Source organism: Rhinolophus ferrumequinum, chromosome 14 (assembly GCF_004115265.2).
Source record: "Rhinolophus ferrumequinum isolate MPI-CBG mRhiFer1 chromosome 14, mRhiFer1_v1.p, whole genome shotgun sequence".
Classification (NCBI taxonomy): Eukaryota; Metazoa; Chordata; class Mammalia; order Chiroptera; family Rhinolophidae; genus Rhinolophus; species Rhinolophus ferrumequinum.
This window is the reverse complement of record NC_046297.1, coordinates 67,653,749-67,675,164: the sequence shown is the minus strand read 5'-3', so window position 1 is coordinate 67,675,164 and position 21,416 is coordinate 67,653,749.

The following is a 21,416-nucleotide window of genomic DNA, read 5'->3' as shown; positions in this document are numbered from 1 at the left end:
AAGCTTTGGCTGCTGCGGGTTGTGTTCACATTGATTTCCCTGTGTCTGCCTCGCTTGCAGTAAAGAACATTTACTGTCTGTAATTATTTAATTAATTACCCTTGTCTATTCTTGTCAACAAGCTGAAAGTCAAGTTCATGATACAAATATAGTTAATGAGATGAGCAGGAAATCGGGAATTCTGCAAAGCCATTAACAGTTACCATAATGAATGCTGATTAAAAAGCCCTAACACACTTGTTAGTGTCTTCTTATTGTGCCTATGCTTTCTCGTTTACCTCCCAGTGGTTAAGGGGTATAATCTAGGGCGGATTATGTGTGACGATACCAAGTAGGATTTCACAATCACAAAACGTCAGATCTCAGTGAATACGAGGAAATAATTACTTAAGGTTTTAAACCAAGGATTCTGTGTCTGGGCCTCTTCTGAGTAAAATGGCATTTATGGCAAGTCCTCCGCTCCCATCCATCACTGTCACTTAGCAGCTCCCCAAACCCTCAGAGAAAGACCTATTCATCCTGTTTCTGGTTCTCTCCATCCTTCCTTCACCAGCCGCACATCCCCTCCTTTCTGTTGTTTGCACAAGCAAACAACAGCACTTCCTTTCTCTGGCATCCTCGTCTGTGTTTCTCCACCAGCTCCTTTCTCTCTGTATGTAAAAATATACACATTTTCTTCTTCGACAAATCTGCTTAAAATAAACAAAACTGCCTTTTCTTGATTACAGGGTAGCATGGAAAGAGTACAGAGACTTCCATTACACACTTCAAACCAGAACAGCACAGTCTGAAGTAATAAACAACAGCAACATCTCAGTGGCTTAACACAGAGTTAGCCGGTGGTGGTCCAGGCATATCCCAGGGCAGTTATCCTCCATGATGTCTCAGCAGTCACGCGCAATCCAGCATGTTCATCAGCCATCACCACTGTAGTAGAAGAGAAAGCTGGAGAGTTAAACATGGGTCGTTAAATACTTCCCCCCAGAAGTGACTCACAGCCCACTTTTGTTCAGGTTGATTGGCCAAAGCAAGTCACATGGCCTTGCTGAAGAGCAGGAAGTACCAGAGACGGGGGGATTTATGGGACTGAAGTTGTCCTATATACTAAAACCAGGACAGACTCAGGCAAACAAGAAAAGTTAGTCACCCTGGGGAAATACATATTGGTGAACAGTAGTAACGTCTGCCATTTCAACTGTGCAAGACACTGAAACGTTCTGAGCCTCAATGTCTGTGTGAAAAATGAGAATAATACTGCTCTCATAAGCTGGTGGCGACATTTAAATGATATGTTGCATTATTCAGGTTTCTCCAGAAAAACAGAACCAAGAGCCACAGAGAGAGAAGAGAGAAGTGGGGGCGGGGGAGGGTGGATTTTAAGGAATAGGCTCACAACTTTATTGTGGGTACTGCTAAGTCCAAAATTTGCAGGACAGGCTGGCAGCTTTGGCAAGAGTCAATGCTTTTGATGTTGCAGTCTTGAGTTTGAAGGCCGGATTCTTTTCTCTTTGAGGGACCTTAGTCTTTTCCCTGAAGGCCTTCAACTGATTAGAAGAAGCCCACCTGCATTATCTGAAGGGTAATCTGCTTTACTCAAAGTCTTCTGATTTAAATGTTAATTACATCTAAAATATACCTTCACAGCAACACTTAAACTGTTGTTCAATCAATCCACTGGGCACCGTAGCTTGGCCAAGTTGACACACAGTTAACTGTCACACAGCATGCAATATCCTCGTACAGATAGTAGTTAATACATTTTGGAATGTTCGCTTGGCTTTCTTTTCAAAGCATGTATGAATTTCTTGCAATATAGGCAGACACTTATTAAAAAAAAACAACTCAAAGTCACTAAACAAATATGTTTGAATGATATTTCACAATAAAAATTTTTGGCTGGTTCTGGTTATTTGATAGACCATTGGTTTAAACTCTATGATTGAGACACATACGGAGCAAACACGGGTAAACAATCCTGATGTGCTTAGAACCCTTCAGGGCACTAAGTTTTTAAATAAGAAGGCAGAGATTCCCAAAGTCCAGGGAAGGGGACCTATATGGAAGCATAATTATAATTAAATGGGGTCGATCTAGTAATCGCATATGTGCAAACCAACATGCAAACACTGTGAATGGAGAAACTGGCTATGTCAGTGACCGACGATTAGTACCCTGGACATGTGAATTTTATGCTGGCAGATAGACAGCGTTTGGAAAGCAGATAAATCATGGTACAGTGCATGGACAAAAGCAGGGAGATGTGAAGAATACTCATGGTGTAGTCTGGTGTTGGTGGGATGCTCACAGGTCAGTCCTTTTGTTCTATTCAACTGATTGGATGAGGCCCACCCACGTCAGCGTGGGCAATCTTCTTTACTCAGTATATCAATTTAAATGCTAAACTCATCCAAAGATAACCTCACAGAAACACCCAGAATAAAGTTTGATCAAATATCTGTGCAACTCTTGGTCCAGCCAAGTTGACATAAAATTATCTATCATAGTTATGTATCTAATATAAGTTTCAAATGTTAAATAATAAAATACGATAATACTAAAGTTAAAATATACGTATTTATAATCATAGTTGGAGACTTTATCGTCCCTTTCTCCATATTTGGTACAATAAGTAGACAGATATCTCAGAATTCAGTGAATGTTTCACTTCTGAAATTGTACTTCTCAGTTCTAGATTTTTCATTTGGCTCTTGTCTGCTTTTCAGTATTCTTCTAAGATTCCCCATCTAGTTACTCAAACATTCACCCTTTCCATGAACGTAATTTTTAATAGCTGTTTTAACGATCTCGTCTGCTAATTCCAACATCTGAATTATCTTAGGACTATTTCTATGGACTGCTATGGGTTGCATTTCCCACGTCTTTGCATTTGTAGGAAATATTTTTTTATTGCATGTTCGACCTTGTGACTATATCGTCCAGATGTTGACTCCACTGGGATTATGTTCCAACAATGGTGTTCGTATATGAAAATCATAAAGTTTTAAATGTTTGCTCAAATCCTCATAACAAAGCTGCCCCAGAAATCAACTTCACACCCAAATCTATTTACCTTTCACCAACGTCATGACTCTGAAGGGTGTTGTTATACGGGCTGTTCTGTTAACATATGCCTTATGCTGTTGTTGCAAGGATACATGCTGGTGATAAATGTGTCTCCAAATGGTCGTCATAATTAAAATGACTTTCCTCCAAAATAGTCCCTTTCCATAGGTCCTCCAGGCAAAGAGAGAAAGATCAGAAAAGACTAGGAAACCTACAGACACTCATTATCAGGAAGATTTTCCCAAAGAGAGTAGAAAAATGCCAAAATGAAGAGGCCCAGTTTCTCAGGAAATTGAGTTCCTGTCCTGTATCTCAATTGGCAACCAGAATGAAACCCCCGGCACTTCATTCTCCTCAGCTTGCACTTCAGTTTCCTTTGCTGTAATAATTAGAGTAACGCTGACCTCATTATTTTAAGGATTAAATGAGAGGAACCGTGGCATACTTTGGGGTTCATGGTAAGTACTTGATAAATAAAAGTACGTTGATTCTAAATAGAAGACTGTTACATAAGATTTTGAAGAAGCAAAAATCTAGACTTTTGGTTTAAATAGCAAGGATTCTCTGGCAGCTTGTGATTTGGTGCATTTCTGAGTCTTAGTTTGCTCATTTGTAAAATGGGGATAGCACCCGCCGTCGACTGGGAAATAGGGCAGCTGAACTAAAATGATCATATAAAATGGCCAACTCCGTGCCTGCTCTAAAGTCTCCATGTAATTAATATTAGAACTTTTGGCTTAACATTAATTTTTTATGTGCTGCTACACAGATGCATTACGTTCTCATTTTTTGAAGCTGTAGGGCGAGAAAAGCACTGCTCCATTTAATCCATCTTCTCCCCCACATACCCATACACTCCCTCCTTGCCAACACTTTTTCTTTCTCCATTTCCTTTCTGCTTTAGGCTCAAGTGGATTAACTACTTCTGAGCATTAGAGACTGAGATGAACCCTCCCGAAGAAATCTCATCACAGATGGTTCGGAGCCATGCTGATGAGAATGTTTACTGTTCCAGCACCAGGACACGCTTAGAGGTGAGAAAGATAAAAACATTTCTTTCTCAAGCTGAGGATTTCCCAGAAGGTAAGAGGAAGAGAGTCTAAATCAAGGTTAGAAAATGAATACATTATCTGTTTGATGTTTGCCCATTGGCAGGCCTTATAAGTTAAGAAGAAAGTAATATCCTTGAGGGGGTTCACATTTAAAATCAGTTATGAACAAAATTCAATGGCATGGAGTGTTTGCATTAGATAAGCTCCCCAAAGCCTAATTCTCAAAGTCAAAGATGTTATATTTCCATTAGTGTTCCTTTCTACCATTCTACCAAAGTAATAAAAAGCGTGCGGGACTAAGAGCCGGTCTGGACAGCTGCTTATTAACTTTGTAACGTGGGGCAATTCACAGAAACATTGTGGGCATCCCTGTTTCTTTGTAAGGTGAGAGAGTTAATATCACTTATGAGTATCTTTTCTCTTCTATTCCGACGGTTCCTGTTTTGTTTCAGGGCTTCAGTATTGCCCCCCAGGGCAATTTTGTAAACAATCCTTCCTCCAGTATTACCTCCTCTAGTCAACTCTCCTTACTGTTCCCAGAATTAGTTTCTGTAAAAGGAAAATGGGGTATTTTTTCAGACTCTTCCATCCTTGACTATGGCAGAGATCTTAAACGGCCACTTCTCTGCCCAAAGCAGTCGTTATAAATAGGACCGTGTGGTATTTAAGGATAAAACGTGCATTACTTGCTGTGGCAGACCGTTCAGGGCTCGTCAAATACCCGTGTGTGCTGTGGTAACTTCCTAGTCTCTTTTTAAATTAGACTGAGGGCAAGTCACTCACTGCAGCCAATGCGTGTCAGCTGCCAGGGCTGTTAAGAGGCAATGTACTTCCTCCTCTCTTGCACCAACGACCTTGAAGACCGTGGGATAGTGCTGACATACGTGCAGCAGGAAGAGAGATGTACCCAGAGTGGACTCTGTGGGAGGGACAAATAAACCGTTATCATGTTACTCCCCATAGTAACCGTTATTATGTTACTGGGGGTGTCCCTTGTTACCACAGCACAGCACAGCGTAGCCTGACTAATCAAGTTGCCCATATTTTAAAAGTAAGAGATTTCGCCTAAAAGTCTTGAATTCTAGCTTTATTTGAAAAACTGGAAAATCTCTAATATTGGGTTTGAACGCTTGGAAGGCAGCTGTCTGCTGTGCCTCGTACCCACTGGGACCTGTGCCCTCACCCACCACTGTCTTTCCCTTTCCTCTTCTCTTATTTCCATTATCTTTCCCAACTAGTTTTCTGCGCATTTGCGTTTGTGACCCCTGGTCTGCAGAACACAGTTCAAACCCCCTGAAGTGACCTCACGTGCCCTTCCTCATTTGGGCATATTTGTCCCTGCAGCCTCATGAGCCAGCACCGAAAATACCAGCGATACTGCACAATTTGAAGTTGCTCAGAGTTATTTGATCTCTCTGCCTCTAGTGTCCTTGCTGTATTGTTTGTTTCGTGGATGCTTCTTCATTTTCCAATAGCCACCTCCTATGGCACCTCTTGGAAATCTCTCCCATGCCCTTCTTGTACTTCTCCCAACCAGAAAGTTCTCCATTCTAACACATAACCTTTTGTTCTGTCCGATTTACCTTCTAATTCTAACCCCCAGGGCAGTGCCTGGCACAGAGGGGTGCACAGTTCATGCTAATGGAGTAACTGCTGACGGATGGCATTTGTTTTTGAAATCCCAAAGCAATGGGTACACATGGTAAGGATTCAGATAGCACCTAACGGCTAGTGGGGGGCCGAATCTGCCCCCTCCCCACTCCTAATCCCAGTGCTCAGACACAGCCACTTCATACCATTTCTGCTTATAGGGATTCTATTCCTGGCCTCCATTCGTCTTAGGGCTGCATTTGAAACAGTATTTCTCGATTTCTTGGTTTCCTCTCCTCTCACCTGTCCTCTCCCCAGCATTTCATAGTACTATTACTGCGCGTCAGGTTCTGGCAGTTGTCTTTATAACTCTAATAACTAGTTTAATGTTTTTCTTTTGGTTCCTTTAGATCGTGTCTTAAATTTAGCTTTCCCTTTCCTTTCTCACACTTCTCCCTCCCACCTCCATAGCCTCATTTTGTAGACAGCATTTTATTCTGTCAGGGATGTTCATACTTATATTTTTTACCCTAATCAAGTCTTCTCTGATTTATGTATTCATTCAACTCAATCCCTTTGTCCTTAATCGCAAAAGCAGATGCCCCTCCCTCAAACACTCTCTTCTCTATCTCCCCAGCCCCATGTTTCCTTCCCATCCAAGCCCTATCTGACTGGTCCTTCAAAAGCAAGGAACGTCCCTCTTCTCCTGTGAAGGCTTCTGGCCAAATCTATTTTTCCTTCCTTTCCATCTTCCTGTCTCTATTATTTCCTAAATTATCAAAAAAGCAGGCTGAGAGCTGAGTCAGGGACTGTCCCAGGCGCTCTGTGTGTGAAAAGAAATAGAGCCTTGTAAGCTAAGTAAACCAGGAGTGAACATTTCTCTTTGTAGACACAGATTAGACTTAAAGGGCTGAAGTAGCACATCCGGGAAGGGAAAGGACTTCTCTTACAGCCAAGGCTATCAGTTTTATCACAATGTGGTGTTTTGGAACTATAATTCTGCAGTCCTTATCATTCAATGCGGTCAGGCTCACTGAGGAAGCAGCCGCTGTAATGGAAGGCGAATAATCAGGCCCACCTTGATATTTGCGGGAGTTACTGCCCACTCTGGAAGGTCAGAGTCTCGCGTTTGTCATACAGAACTACCAGTTGTTGGCTGGACAACCGAGCAAATACGCTTAACCCCTCTCTCAACTTCTCCAATACTTGAGAAGTTTGGGTGAAATAGTTTTCCAGGCCATTTCCAACCCCAATAGGCAATAATATCACTCTCCTGAGAAAGATGCTGTGGTCTCCTCACTTATTTATGCTGTCAGAGTTACCTGTGCTGCCCATGGAGAGGGGGGACCCTGGTGACTCTCTTAATTCAATAAGTATCTGTTGTTTACTCTACCTAGCATTTATTCTCCTTTTTGTAATCTAACTCTGATCTTCCGTGAAAACATACCCTACCTATCTGCATATGTGACACTGGAGGAGCTGACCACACCCTTACTCCCTGGAGAAGCCTGTGACTCAGCCTTGGCTAACGGACACATTCCAACACCCAGGCCAGGAGATTCAGCTCCAAGTGGGCATGGAGCAGATGACTCACACTCTTTTTCAGGAGTTCTCGGGTAGAGACCTCTTGGAATGGAATCAATAGTGAGACACAGAACTGAAAGATGGGTTAAAAACATGTCCTCATGTCATCTGTCTTCATGTGAGTTCTCTCCAAAGCCAAGCCCGAGATGAGAACTTGGGTTCAGGTAGTTTATTGGGAGGTTCTTCCAGGAAGAAGGAGTGAGGAAGTAGACAGAGTGAGAAAGAGGAAGAGGAAAAGCCAAGGTGAGGGTGTGTTTTCATGAGTCAGCACTGTGCTCCACAGGACTCAGTTCTGCTGGGACAGTATCGTGCCCCCCCAGACTTGTCCACTGAAGGGCGAGGAGGCAGGAGCATTGCTCTTCAGTCTCCCGCTCTGCGTTGGTTGTGGTTTTCCACTGGGTGTGTCCCCCACACTTCTGGGCTGCACTTGCACTCAGGTTAAGAAGGCACCATCACAGGAGGCCCTGGGGGAGAAAGTGCACAGGATTCTGATACACGACTGTTGTGTAATGCTGTCAACTGGAGAGGAGGCTGAGCTCGCCTGTACCTCTGAGAGCAACAGAGAACTTACATGACATGCAGTTCGCAGCAGAGTCACCAGAGTTAAATGTAGGGCTGTGAGTGTGTGACTGAACATGTACCAGTCTATGCCACTGAGTTCTGGGGTCATTTGTTATGCAGCGATAGCTGACTGATACAATTATCCTGAACACAAATCACTGATGATCTTCATGTATTCATTAATTCAACTAATACTTACTTGGCAGTTACTGCAGTGGACCCTGGAAATAAACTTGTTAATATGATCAGCATAGTCCTGTTTCATGGCCTAATGGAGGAAAGTAGTATTCAGAGAAAGTATTCTAACAATACATTGTTAGAGCTCTGATGCGGGGTCATGAGAGGGTGTGGAAATCATAGCAAGGGCATTGTCCCATTGTGGGTTTAGATTCAAGAGAGATTTCTGGAAGAAGGAAAATTTCATCTGAAACCTGAGGACAATGTGGTATTAAACCAGTCAGGATAGGAGGGCATTTACGAAGGAGAGAGATAGGGGAAGAGAGCGCATCACAGGCAGAAAGAGAGGATAGCGTGTGCCAAGTCCCAGGGGAAAGAGAGAACAAAGACGACCGGGGAATGTGAAAGCTCTCCGATAAAATGGAGGCAAAAGGACCAGTTTGGAGAGATGACAGAGCCCAGATCATGTAAACTCTTGTAAATCTTGTTAAGAAGTGTGGACTTTATTATTAGAGAGTGAGAGGATAAGAAATTGTTTTATTAAACTTTAAAAAAAAACACATATTTTTCGTCTTCCAAAATTATAAATAGTTTATGCAAATAACACATTTTGAAAATTTTAGGGCAACATAAAAAAAAAAAGTGTAAAGATCTCTTCCAAATTCAATACAACCACTCTAACAATGAAGCACTAGAACATTTCTAATTAACCAAGAGCTCATTTTGCGTTCCTGACGACACACTCAGAGGGCCATGTGGATGATTTAATATCAGGGTATGAATGAGTGCTTTCCTCTGCTCTGTATTGTTTGCTTCAAATGTTGCCATGGGTAACAAAATCTGTTCCAAAAATTGACAGTTATTGCTTACAGTAAGGTGGGCAAAGAAGGAAAAGAATACCTTCTTTCGTATCCCATCATTTTCCCATGACCTCTCCTCTTGGAGTTTTCCCAGATCCCGCTGATCCCATGAGCTTCCCCACATGGAGACTCTAAACTCCACCAGGGCAAGGCTTTCCACTCTTGTTCATGCATTGAATCCCCAGGGTATATCCCAGTTCCTAGTACACAGTAGGATCAATATACATATTTGTTGCAATACATGAATAAATGCATGACTGCTAGACTTGCTCTGATAAATCACAGTTAGCCAATCCAGGTTGGCTTTTCTTTTTTTTTTTTTTTTTACTAGATTATGAGCTTCTTGAGGTCCTGAAGCAGGTCTCCTTCTTCTGCGTGCCTTCGGTACCTATCACCTGCCTCACAGGTAACAGACGTGTAGCAGGCACTGATGTCTTATTGAACAAATGAATGAATGGATGGGTGGATGAATATATGAATGAGAGTGATGAATTGCAAGCACAGCATCTGCTCACCAGAAATAACTTGAAGTCCAAAGAATGAAGTATCCACACAGAAAAAGATTAGTTTAAGAAAAGTCGGTTGAATAGTTGAGGCAGAGATTGAAAGGTGGACAAACACAAGAACTAATGAAAACGGGGGGAAAACATAAGCAACAACGACAACAACAAATTGTGTGAGCCGCGTGCTTGGAGTCATCCTGTGCTGCATGCCTGGGGCATTTACAGCTCCCTGACGGCCTCCGTCCTCGTCTGCCTTCTCTGCTGAGCTGTCTCTTCCTCAGTTATTAAGACTCAGCCTGGATATATCACCATCACCGTCATCTTTGAACTCCTGGAATGATGGAGATGGTAATAATTATCTAGACCAACTTACTTTTCTATGTTTCCTTCAAAGGCGTATAAAGAGAGGGTAGATGTAGACAGAAAATAAGTTTTTCTCAATTGATTCCTTTGACATTGTCGAGCCAAGCCTCATGGATTTTAGAAAAAGAAGAACTGAGCCGGTGGTTTTGACATTCCCCTGTGCTTTTGTAGAAATGTTGGGTTCCACCCACTCTGCAGAGTGCCCTCTGGGAGCTCTTTCAGAGTACACAGCAGGATTGTGCAACATTTCTTCTGGGAACCGAGGAGGAACAGAAAACCCTACTACGATGCCTGGGAAAATCCCCACAGCATAGGGGGCCCAGGGTCCACATTCTCCTCCTGAAGGACCATTGTGTGTCCTGGGCAGAGGGTGTGTGTGGCGGGGGTGCCTCGCCGAGTTTCAGATTTGATGCCTGATTTCAATTCTGCTTACGTGATAGGGAGGAAAGAAAAGGGAGCTATGCAGAGACAGCTGGTCGGTAGGTAAGGTCTTCCATGTGCTTCGTGGGCTGTCTTTCACAAATGAAGGTTGCTGATGAGGAAATGTGTCTGGTTTTATTTATAGTGCGAACTGTGTATTTCTTGTCCATTTCAGTTCAAATAACAGACATTGCCTCACCGATGTGCAGCAACACCCGTCTTCCATTCGTTCTGGCAACACTCACCCAGGGAGCGTAGGTCTGTTCGTTCTGGGCATCTGTAGTCCTGAGGAGGGTTCCGCAAATCTGCCAAATTGGACTCCACATTCCCTGAGAACAGATCAGGTGATGAGGATCCAGTCTCTTTCCTTTCATCCACCCCAAACACTTAGTGAAGAATGACTCTGGGCGCAGAACTGAGCCTGATGTGAGAGAGGCAGAGAAGGACCGGGAGGATGGAAAATGTTTATGGACCATCTGCGATGGGCGTGCTGCTGAGCCCAGCGTGCATTTTTTTTCCCCCAGTGAAAAACTGTGAGATAGATATTATTCTGGTTTGTTCTCCGCAAGAGAAAGTCGAGGTTTGGGAAGGATAAGTAGCATGTCCAAGTGCAAACATCCATAAGCAGCTGAGGCTCCTGACTTTCCCACACAGCTGGCTGTCCCCAGAGCACTGTAGGGTCTCACGTCTCGTAAGGACAATTTGATGGCACCACACTTCTCCTCTGGGAGAAGGCAGGCCAAGCTCCACCGACATCTAGATCTGGTATCTGTGGTCTCCTGTTCTCTCGGGGGCCTCCTGCTCCTATGCTCCCATTTACTACCCTCCAGAACATTCTCTCAGGAGTCATCGGCTAGGCATCACGGATACCTCGGTGCCATTAAGGTCACCATGCCCCCCTGTTCACAGGTCTCAGTTCCGCTGTGAGCTTCCACTGTGGAAAGGAAGCCCGTGCCTTGCAAGGTGAATTTAAAGTCCCGTCTGGTAGGAGGAGAGCGTTTGCTAGGGGGCGTTATACAAGGGTACGGCGCCCTCCCCCAGGTTCCAGAAAACACACCACAGATTCAGCTGTCACTACGTATGTATCTGGCCAATCCAACCAAAATGACAGTCCTAAAACTAATAACGGAAAAGGGTCCTAATGAGGAGCCCCAAGAGGCACGGAGAGGTGACAGCTGTGGGTTAAGGGTGTGCAGGAGAGAGAGAGAGAGGGGCCAGGCCATTTCGGGGAGCTGGGACGGACCAGTGTGAGAGGCTGACCCTGGAGGTACAGAACCCAAACAACGAGTAAAGGAGCTGACGATGCAGGTTTTCTTCTACAGGTTTGCATGGACCACGAGGATTTGTGGGTGAGGGTGCCACACTAACTTTGGGACTCTAGCCATAAGTAGGGGGGTGAGACAAAGTGAGGGGATGGGGAGGAGCTGAAAGTTTTGGGGGCAGTTAGGGGCTGCTCTACACTGCCCTGGAGGCAGAAATAGTGGTCCTGGGAACAGCCGGGGGAGAACATTTCAGGGAGAAGGTGCAGCTAGCAAAGAGCTGCACGTGTTCAAATAACGGAACGGAGGTGAGTTCCCAGCCTACCCGTTAGTGGGAGTGGGAAATGGGTAGACATGAAAGAGGGGTTGGAGGCAGGGCGGCTTCAGAGCATCGAATACATTGGGAAGCAGCTGAAATGTTACTCTCAGAGTACCAGAAAGCCATTTTAAATACCAGAACATTACCTGAGTGTCAGTGTTATCATATGGCAAAATTCCCAAGGCCCTGAGCTGGTAAGACTGCACTGATATGATTAGACAAGGGCTCGCAGCTTAAACTCCTCCTTGCCGGGAGGAGCCAGGCTGAGCAAGACTGGGTGTGACTCTCGTATGCCCACAAGCCGGACCCAGGGCCTTCTGGGAAACCCTCTCTCACCCTCTCCAGAGCCCAAAGCCTGTGATCAGACTCCCTGCATTCAATTCCTGGCTGTGTGACATTCAGCAAGTCACTTATTGGCTGTGTGACCTTGAGCAAGTTTCTTAACCACTCTCTGCCTGGTTCTCCTGAACTGTAAAATGGGAATGATTATAATAGGGCGTTAGGTCCCAATGTGAGGATTTCCTGGGTTATCATAGATGCTCATAACAATACCTGCTGTTTGGTAAGAGATGTTTGAACCTCAGCTCTCAGAATTACTGTGATTACGTCAGATTTCCAGGGCCAGTGGTGGACACGGGGGAGAATCTTTGCCCTCAATTTAGAGCAGAGGAGACATGATCTCACTTTGATAAATACAAAAAGGACATGTGCTCAGGTCCAAGACACACCAGGGAAGCAGTTATGCAAAGGTGTGTCTGGGTGTGCATGAAGAGGGGACCGTGCAGGACAAAGAGATGAGCCCAGGTGGCCAGCAGGCAGGGGCTTAAGTTGGCAGTGAATTCTTTGTGTTTCTCAATTTGCATCCGATTTTCCACCAACTTGTGGCTTCTCAACTGCCAGCTGTTGAATATTTTTGGCAAAGGCAGCAGCTGAATTGCTCTGTGGGTCCACCCGTTTCTATCACATCACTTCTGTGGGCTTTTGGCACAGGGAGGAGCACCGAGGCTGCCCTCCTGGGCCACAGGTACAGTGTGCGGGTTTGGGCAAGGAGGGCTGCCCCATCCCTCTTACGGGTCCTCACCCTCGTGCTGCTCTTCTCTGTGTGTTTAAGGAGCTGCAGAAGGCTCTGACATCCGATGCTCCCAAACCGAAGCTGTGGCTTATCCACGTCAAAAAGAGTAATTACCATAGATTTCGCATTGGCTACACGTGCGGCCCTGCACAGGGCTGTGCCACCATCCCGCCTGAGCCTTTCACATCGCTGCCACCTCCCAGCATGTCTAGAACCCCACCTTGGGTTTCCTTGGGTTTAGGACTGCCCGAAAAAAAAAGTTATAAAAAAGAGGGTTTCATTGTCCACAGAAGACAGTTTAGAGGGGGCTCAGCAAAGTCTCAGGGATGGTCTGGAGCCCTCCTGCTGAAAAACCTCAGTTCACCCTGTGGGGACAGAGCCAGGAGTGCAGTTTCCAGGCTCTCGGCCTCACGTGGAAAGGTGCTGGCTCAGGTAGTAAATGGCCATCAACTGTGATTGGATGGCCGTCAGCTGTGGCTAGTTGGCCGTCAGCTGTAACCAGTGAGCCATTGGCCACTAATATAACTGCCGTGGCTACGCTAGCAGGAAATGGGGGCTAGCAAGAAGACGGTGGCTGGCAAGCACGGATTGCAGTTAGCACGGGGGAATGAGGGTTGCAGATTGCAGAGAAGTGGACGGCAGGTTGCAGATAGTGTGGCTCCTGCTCCCTGTGTCTCCAACCCAGCCGCCAGAGAGAATATAGTGGTGTGACTCCCCTATCTATGGCTCCGTGGGTGTTCCTTTTTGGCCTCACCATGTCCTGCGTTCTTTTGCGGGGAGCGGGAGCTGAGACCCTGCATGACACCCCGCATGACACACCCTCACAATAACCACGGAGACTGGTGATGTGATTGTTCTAGTTTTTAGGATTAGGAAACTGAGGCTGGGAGAAGTTACATCATTTGGATACAGAGATACAGCTCACTGGCGGCGGGGGAGGGCTTGAATCCAGGTTGTTGGGATCAGTAGGCCCAAACCTGCACTCCTTTTATTCTGCTCCCTCCCCCTGAGGCCAAACCACAAGCTAAGTCGCAGTTAACATGACACTTGAACTGAAAGACTTTGAACCTGAATGAGTGGAGTGGGAGTTGCCCGGACTTCAGCGTTCTCTGATCTGTAGTTAGCCACGTGATCATTGTTCATCCTGTTATTGTATTTGCTGCGAGTCATAAATTAATCAAATATGAGCTGTGGTATCTACAGAGTTAAAAACGGACCTTTCTTTCCTCTTTCCTTTTCTGCTCCAACCACATTCATATTTTACCCAAAGGAATGTAGCCAGTCATGTCCAGGGATGTTGGCTCTAGATGTCCTTATCATAAAACAACAAACATAATCACTGTCTGCCCACAAACTTACCATGTAACTACAGCTAAATAAAATTCAACTTCCTTGAAATTTTACCACCCACCACCGCTTCCATACTTAAAAATGGTTTCCAGCTATTTCTGTCCATTAAAAGGATGAATGGTTGGAAATTTTCTAACCTTTTTCATTAGCTGTACCATGATGGAACAAAGAGATTTCTTTTTGTTATACCTTAAGGTGTGGCATCAACTGCCAAGATGGCTATAGCATTCACGATTGGTTGCTGGGGAGAAGGGAGAAGCCAGGATCAGTGGACTCGGGGTGTAGGACACTCGACTGCTCCTGGGGTTACTCAGGGAATGGGTGGGCCGAGCAGCGATGTCTCAGGGAGGCAGGAGGGCTCCTCAGTGTAAAGTGGGTATAACGGACCTGGCCTGGCAGCACAGCTGCGAATCCATGCCCAGAGCAAGGCAGGCACGGGCATCATGACTCCTGTGTTGGCAGGGGCAGGGAGTGGAGGGCAAGAGGCAAAGAAAACAGAGTGGAGTTACAAATGAGTGGAGTCACCAAAGCCTAGGAAAATGATCAGGCGGCCGGGCTTGGTGCAAACACACCACAAGAGGCCGTGGGTCAAGCCAACCCGGCTGCCCCCATCTAAGGACAGTTATCTAAATCTGGGCTCCATCTGCCTGGGGGGTGGGGTCACTGCCGTCTTGTACACGCTTTGCTCAGTGTTGACCCGGGGGCCGGCCAGGGCAGTGTCTGAAGGGGAAAGGCCCGGACCACTTCTAAGTGGCTGAGAAGGGATAGGGAATTACGGACAGCTGAGTTTCTGTGCTGCATTCACTTTGATGGAACTTGCTTTCCCCAGGTCTTAGTGCACCTGCCCTTTGAAAATCAGCCCAGCTGTATGTCATGGGTCCCGCTACCTTAGCCACGTTATTCACCAGGTTTTGAGACAGTTCTGCTTGTCTATCTAGTTTAGAAATAAAGTCTACATGAAATGATCTACTTGTTACTCAAAGTGTGGTCCAGGGGTCAGCAGCATTTACATTTTCTGGGAGCTGGTTGGAAATGTCAAACCTTAGACCCCACCCTTCACCCACCAAACCAGAGTCATCATTTCACAGCTTACCCAAGTGATTGACAAGCACTGATCTGATCGATTTCGTGATTGGAGGGAACTGTGTCCTTTATTCTGTCATTGAGTTCTTGGAGTGTGGGCAGGAAGGAGTGGCTGTGCAATATAGTTGTCACTTATTTGGTAACTAGCCTTGGCTACTTAGTCTCTGTCTCAGTCTTGATGTTCTTTTCTGTAAAATGGGCGCAATGGCCTCTACATCCTGTGGTTGTGAGGATTATTAAAACAGTATCATATGAATGACGTGACTTCATATGGTGCCTAAGCAATGACAGATAGTGACACATATGGGGATGGCAGTATTGGTGGTGCTAGTACTAGTGATTGCATCACTGCCCACTGCAGCTTTCATCAGCTCTCCCTCAGGGGGTTTAGCCCACCCCGAAAGACTCCCTGGGAACTGAAGGGCAAGTTGGTGGGGACAGGGGAGTGAGCCAGGCACGGCACAGCTGGGGCACACACGTAGCTTCTGACCAGTGGGACTCTCCCACTTCCGCCCTTACCTGCCTCCGTCCCCTTAGTGGTCCACACTGATGTCTTCACCCGTCTCGTCTCAGCAGCTGCTGGTCTCTGGTCCAAACCACACCCACCAGCAGGGGAAGGGGCGGTTCTTGAAGGGGTTGGGCTGACTTCAGTTTGGGAAGGTGTTCCTTAGTGTGGCATCCAGGACAGAGGGCAAAGGAGTGCGTGTGGGGACCTAGGAAAGGCCCAGATGGCTCATGGGTTCTCACTGTGCTCCTTCTCTGCCTGGTGCAAGAATGAAGCCTTGGGGGTGGAGGTGGGCAGGGAGAGGGGCGGAGGGGACTGCCTAAGGGGAGGTGTGTATCATACTCCTTCATTCCTTCATTCCCAAAATGCTTTCTGGAACTCAGCCATGCATCAGGCACTGGGTCTGGAACTCAGGAACAGACAGGCAGGCTCCCAGAACCCGCCAGGGAGACAGGTCCCAACAATAGAGGATGGAGAGTACACGGGGAGGGGGAGATTGAGATGGGGGTGGCTGGAGAGGGAAGGCCACAATGCTGAGGACAGAAGCAGTAGCCCGCAGTTTCCAAACTGGAACGTTAACGTGCCCTCAGCCCTTTGAGGCGGAGCTGCTTGATATGAAATAGCCCAGTCTTGGCGTCCAGTGGCAGCGAGGAATCCAGACAGAGCAGCAGCTTCTAAACCCCCCTCGTCGTCAGGATTTCCCGGCTACTGACTGCAGGCTGCCACTGGAAAGCTTGTGGGTGCCTCTCAGCCCCTGGCTTTGGGTCATCTCTGAGGTCGGCTCCTGTCCTTAAATTGATGTGAGGACCAAAGGAGAAAAGTAGGTGAGGGCCACAGTCTCTGGCTCGCGCTAAATGCAACTCACCTCTTCACCGTCGGGACCTCGTCTATGGTGTTGATGCCACATGGGGCCTTTCCCAAAGTCTTCTGTCTCAGCCTAGTGACATCCATTAAATGTCCTCTCCTTAGAGACAATCTGAGCCCCCTATTTAGATAACCTCCCCATTTAGTCTCCATTCTAGAACTGTGTGCGTGACCTTCAGAGCACACCTCAGCCTTACGATTCCTTTTCTCTGTCCCTTGGGCTTTGTCTGGGTCTCTGTGTGTGTGTGTGTGTGTGTCCCTCTCTATAAAGACAAAGACCGTGTCCACTGCGGGGGCCCATTGTCCAGGCCTCGATAAACACACACTGAATCCCTAAATGAACACATCCGTGTTTGATGTATCTGTGCGTTTCTTCTATTTTATTAGAAGCTTCTGTCACAGACGCCAGAACCACAGGTCTCAGATATTTGCGTGGAGTGAAGCTGAGCTTTGGGGCCAGTAGGATCAATGGGAAGCAAAATCCCTGGAAGTTGAGGTGGGGATTTTGGCTTCACACTTACGTGGGAGATGATCTCCTTAGGCACAGAGACTGTTCCCAGGACCTGCAACTGGGAGCTGCGCTGAAAGTTTGAAGACGGCCCAAGGGGCTTATTCGTGCCTTGTCCCTTTTCAGAGCTTTTGGGTCTGCTAGAGTTTTTCCTCCTTGGACCATAGAAAGACTGAACCACTTTTACGTGACCCCATGGCCTTTGTTCCCTCTATTCAGTCCTATTTTTTTGGGGGGTGGGGTGGGGGTGGGGAAGTACATCTACAGTGATTCCAGCCTGATTGTGTGAAGTGCCCCTCTCTCCCAGCCCAAGAAAAGGGTGATTAATCAGAACTTTGATACAACTCTAGCTCCTTTGCCAAATGGACGGTGGAGTGTCCCTGCTCCCTAGAGTTTTCCTTTCTAGTGTGCACATAAATCCAGGGCTGCAGCATCTTGTAAAATCCTTAAACGGTCCTTTGAATTTGCAGACAGGGGCCTCTCCTGAGACATGAACCCACGGAGCTGAAGTTCTCCATCCATCGTAATGAGCACGAACCTCCAGCCCAGGCTTGGACTTTTTACTTTCTGGGGCGGACATTTTAGCTTGGCACAATTAAAGTGGCTCTTCACTTGTACCCATATGACTAGGACACAAAAGCCACTCGTTTTCCAACCAACAAGCCGGTGGGCCCTGTCAGTGCTTCTTCAAAACCGATTTTCCTCTTTCCTGTTCCATCCTCCTCATCTTTCTCCTGGATTCTAATCCATGTTCCTCCAATTGCTTGTCGGGTGACTTGGGTTAAATCATTCAACCTGTTGTGTCCATTTCCTTCTGTCTAAAACCACAGACCCTACATCACATTCTGTTACTATTCAATGAGAAGTGTTCCTGAAGGTCTTAGACAACTTATCTGGGACTTGATTATTCTTTCCAATCCCTTCGTTCTCACCTTTTCTCGTTCCCCTCTTTCTCCTTTTCCTTATCGTTCTTTCTTCTTTCTAGCACCTGTACCATTCCTCCCTTTCTTCCTCGTTTTCTCTCTCTCCTTTGTTAATCAGCTCTCGTGATTATCTAATTACCAGCTTGATCAGAAGTTGCATTGTCCTTGGTCTGGGATGCCGATGGAGTCCCGGGCCTGAGTGAGCTTCAGTACAGCGTTGGTCTATAACGGCACGGATATTTATAGCATCGGGGCAGTACTTACTTGTCTCTTCTCCAGCAGTAAGTGGATTGTAGAGATAATCACAAAAGAGTTTATGGTTCTCTAATCAGAATGGAGGAGCATCAAAGCATAAAACCTCTTCATCCAGGGGAAGGCTTTTCTCTGGCCCAGGCAAGGAAGAATGACGGTTATTATGCTAGGACTTGCATCCTCCGGAATTGAGCAGAGGCTCATAAATTGTTTGCCCAGTGTTTTCAGGCCAACTGTTAACTGTGTTTGCTGATTCTCTGAATTATCGGCCAACGCGTTGGCACCTTGTTAATCACCAGAAGGTTTCCATTGCCCATTACGGAGAGAGGTTCTGCTTTCTAAAGGAATATACCATTTGGCAAATCAGAGTTTAACACCAAGTGACGGCCACCTGTCAGCTCCCTCACTGCTTCCTAATAGGCATTGAATCATTCCTTCGATTTGCAGCGTTGTTTGTTAGCACTTCCTTAATTTGAGAAAGCAGGGAAGTTTTTCAGAGTAATTTTTTCATTTACATGCCAAAACAGCTGATTTTTTTTTCTTCTTCCTATCCTGCGTGTGTATATCCATGTTGCAATAAGAACACTTGTAAGTAGGTATTCACCCCACTGTCTAAATGCAAGCACTGATGCTTATTGGTGTTTATTGTAATTGCCATGGACAAGTACAATGACAGCAAGATGTAAGTTTAAATCCTGCCCATTCTGAGGACTCTACTGACAATTGTGCACACTGTCTAATCATCTCGGCACGATAACTCTGCAAGGCTGAGCTGATGTTCCCCATTTTGCACACGACAAAACCAGGGCAGTGAAAAGCTATAGGGTGTCAGCATGAACAGGGGAATGTGAGGTGTATTAGTTAATGTAGTGAATGTCAGGTGATGGAAGTAAGTGGACCTGGCACCCCAAGACTTGGGTGCCCGTAGCAGCCCAGGGCAACCCCTACTTGCTGTGTGACCTCAGACAGAACTTTTCATGTTCTTGCACCTTTGTGTGCTCATCAGTGTCTGCAAGTGGGGATGTCTGCCCTGCCCTGCCCACCTCACGGGCTTGCGGTAAAGTCCCGGGGAAATCACAAGGCATGAAGCCAATTTATCGAACATAAAAACAATGAGGAACTTCAGCGTGTATTATTATCTCATCAGAGCTGAAATGGCACCAAAGGGAAAGGAACTGACATTTATTGAGCATTACTATGACTTGGCAGGGCTCCAAACACTTTCCCATGTGTTGTCTCATTTGAACCCCACAGAAAGCCAAGTTGATTTATTACTCCTATTTTACTTATGAGAAGCCTGAGCTTGTGAAGGTAAAGTAATTTGCTCAATGATACACAGTAAATGAACAACAAAGATGAGGTCTGAACCTCTCTTTCCAACAACACAGAGCCTGGTTCTTTCTATTATACCACACTCTCGCAAAGCCAAACACATTCTTGTCCCCTTCTTAAAAAAAAAAAAAAAAAAAAGTGGAAGGAGGAAAGGAAGGAAGGAAGGAAGGGGGAAAAAATCACACAACTCATGAAGGGATATCTTTCTCAAAAGAATGCAAATACAATGTGGTTTGATCCGATCACCTTTAATAGTCTTTAGCTCTGACCACATTCTCTGTTAAATATTTATGGAGCAATAGCTTGCTGTTGAAACTGTAGTTGTTCAATCGAGTTTATTGACTTATTTATCTCCACTCAGCCCTGTGGTGATGAATAGTGCAAATAAAACAAGCAATAAATGGAGAACTCTACTCATTCCACAGACAGGTAAATGAAGGCTTTAGAGAAGTTACAGTAATTTTCTCTTTTCGGAGTTCTGCCTCTTTGGTGTTCCAATAACTAGGTAAAGAGTGTATTTGGCAGCTTAGAAGCACACAGAGCACAGTGGGGAGTAGAACTGACTCATCCGTGTTTGATCTTGGCTCTTACCTTACCGAGCGACTCCTAACTGATCTGAGCCTCAGTTTTCTTGTCTGATAAATGAAGATAATCACAAGTACCTGTCATGTAAAGCACACAGCCCTATCCCTGGCCATAGTAGGTCCTCAACTGGTGTGGGTTCCTCCTCCCTGCCCCACGCTGCCCCACCCCCACCCCTGTGGTGGAAGAAGGTTCCTTGTGGAATTCTAGAGAGCTCAGATCTTACACAACTATTTCTCCAGATGAAGCCCCAAAGCTGTTTGAATGACTTCCCTCCACCTCCTTCTGCAGGGAAATGACCAAGATGTTTCTGGGTGTTTTGTTTTTCCTTGTTATAAAGTAGCCAAGATAACAAGCCTCATGCGATCTTGGCTGTGCGATACATTTCATTTCCCTGCTAATTAATGGCAGCCTCCATTGAGTGAGTTTTTTAGGAAAATAAATTACATACATTCAGGTGTCTGGATTTTACCACCATTAAACTTAACTACCCTGTTTGTGTCTTTTTACTGCTCTTATTTTATAAAGACCATAAAAAAGAAGCTACAATACTTTAGCCAGGGGCCAGGAAGAAACCGCCTTTTCATTTTTCTAATAGCTTCAAATAAAATATGTTCAAGCACTCCCAGCCATCTGGCTGCAGAAGGTTGTTTAGGGGGCTCCTCCCCCGCTTCCCTGTCCCGGATTCTTCAGACCATCCATTTTATTCGGTTGGTGCAAAAGTAATTGCGGTTTTTGCAATTATTTTGAACGTTTTAAACCACAATTATTTTTGCACCAACCTAATATTTTCCAGTTCCTTTGCTGGATTAAATTTATGAACTGCTTAGCCCTCCAGGTGATAAATGTGTTGATTGTGACCATTTCCTCTTTTCAGTTTCCAATTAATATGATTGGTACGGAATCTACAGAGATAGCCTAGGTCTCCATACTTCCATCTTGCAGCTCAGTGGCTGAGTCAGCACAGATTTCCACAACCGCCTCCCACTCTTTGGTCGGTTCCCTACTCACAAACCTTTTGGAGCATTTAACAATAGCTCAATATTATTTTTATCCATTTGGGGGAGGAAAAACAACAACAACAACAAAAAAAACTTTAAAATCTGCAGATGCACCTTGTAATTTTTCTTTTAAAAATTCCATTGAGTACAAGTAATTTTCTATACTGTTTTCATACTATGGACAGCTTTATAT